Consider the following 2,276-nt stretch of genomic DNA (forward strand, 5'->3'; position numbering starts at 1 on the left):
GAAAGTTCTTGCTTTTCCTTCAATTATGATGGATAGCTTTGCTGTATATTGCAGCCAATGTTGGCAGTTATTGTCTTTCAAAACTGGCTGTATATCATTCCAAGCTCTTTTTGATTTTAAAGTTTGTGTTGAGTAATCTGTTAATATAGTTATGGGCTTGCTTTTATAAGCGACTCGATGCTTTTCTCTTACCGCTTTCAATATATTATATTTGATCTGTGTGTTTAGTAGTTTAATTATAATATGGGTAGGAATTTCTGTTTGGAATTCCAAATGCATCCTAAATTGTATCTGTAATTTGCATTTCTTTCCTTACTTGAGGGAAATTGTCTTCTATGATTTTTGTTGAAAATATTTACTATGATTTTATAGTGAATTTATTTTCCTTCTTATATACCCTGAATTCTCAAGTTTGACTCCTTCATAGAATGTCTTGAAATTCCCACTCATACCTTCCTACCCGTTTGTCTTTTTCTTTGTTGGAATTGTCAAGATCTGCCACCTTGTCTTCTAATTTAGATATTTGGTCCTCTCTTTGATCCATTTTGCTGGTGAGACTTTCTACAGAGGGTTTTTTTTTTTTTTTTTTGTATCACTGTGCTTTTCATTTCTAGAATTTCTCATAGGCATTTCTTCAGTATTTCTGCTTTCTTACTCATATCTTGCTTCAATCTCCTTTTTCGTTAAGTTGATGTCTTCTGTTCTTCTAGAGGAGTGTGTTTTCTTCTTTGATTCCTTTGGTTTTTCTTTGATTTATTTGAGCACAGTTATAATCAATCTTCCAAATTGCCTGTGTGATATTTTATCTAAATCAACCTCATTGATCTGGTCATTTCTGTTAGATTTTTAACTTTTGGAGGAATTATATTGTCTTGATTTTTTTGTGTGTTTTTTTTTTGTGCTATCATGTAAAGAGTTTTTTGCATCTTGAGTTATTCCAATGCTTGTGTTTTGTAGTTACCTGCTGTATTCTTGGATATGTAAACCAGAGGTTACATCTGCAGAGTAGTAGCTCAAGGTGCCAAGTGTGGTTTTTATATTACTCCAAGGAGTAACCGAAGCTGTTGAATATGTCTGCTATGCAAATATTCTAGTATCAAGTTAATAACTATATTTTGTTTGATATCAATAGTAGCTGGTGGGTAAAAGACCAAAGCTAGTAGAAATATGCTAGTGCTTTGCATACTTAAGAGTGGGATCAGTGTAAGGTGAATTAGTGTGAGGTCTACTATTAACTTTGAAAAAAATCATGGAGGTGACTCAGGTATCTAGGAGAAGGAAGTTAGGTACTGTTACAGATTTTGCAAGTTGTTGAGTCAATAGAAGTTTGTAGTTATGAAAAATATAGAGAAAAAAAGAAGAAAAGGTTGTGAAATAGGGATAAAGTAAACAAGTTGTGGGTGGCAAAAGTTGTAGAAAGGTTGGTTCCAAGTAAACCTAGGCCAGAGTGAGATAAAAATCAATCCCAATAAACAACTTATTTGAAAATGGCAAAGTAGACTAAAATCATATCCATCAAATATAAAACATCAGTATTTTTTTTAAGATTTATTTATTTATTTGATTATTTGAGAGTGACAGAGAGAAAAAGAGACAGATAGAGAGTGAGAGAGAGAATGGGCGCGCCAGGGTTTCCAGCCACTGCAAACGAACTCCAGACGCGAGTGCCCCTTGTGCATCTGGCTAACGTGGGATCTGGGGAACTGAGCCTCGAATCGGGGTCCATAGGCTTCACAGGCAAGCGCTTAACCGCTATGCCATCTCTCCAGCCCAACATCAGTATTTTTGTCTTAGTAGGTTAGGTTTTGAATTCTTTCCTCCCTGGAATTCTTGTTTAGCCAACTGGTCCTCATATGGAAAGTGTAATTAGCATGGCCAGTGAAGCCCTATATACCTGGCTTTGGGGTAGGTATAACCCCAGTGTAAAACAGACTTATTACCTTTTGGGGTAGCTTCTTGTTTCACCTTGGTTGAGTGTGAGACTGGTTCCCTCTTTGTTTCACCAATTAGGTGGTAGGTCTGCTCTTCAGCTTAGCTGTACTGGATGTTGTGTTAGGGAGGGCTCTGATCCCTTGGCATCCCAAGATCTCCAGTGGCTCCTGTTACTGATAGTCGGGGAAATGGTGGCTATGAAGAGTATAATTATTCTGGAGCTATGGAGTTGAACCCTATTGTTTCTCCTTCAGGTTTTTTGAGTTTGTAACGCTGCTATGAATAGAGAAACCCTTCACCACAGTTCTACTTTTGCTACTCAGACAGGGCTGGGCAAGTAGCTC

The sequence above is a fragment of the Jaculus jaculus genome, chromosome 9, assembly GCF_020740685.1.
Source record: "Jaculus jaculus isolate mJacJac1 chromosome 9, mJacJac1.mat.Y.cur, whole genome shotgun sequence".
Lineage (NCBI taxonomy): Eukaryota > Metazoa > Chordata > Mammalia > Rodentia > Dipodidae > Jaculus > Jaculus jaculus.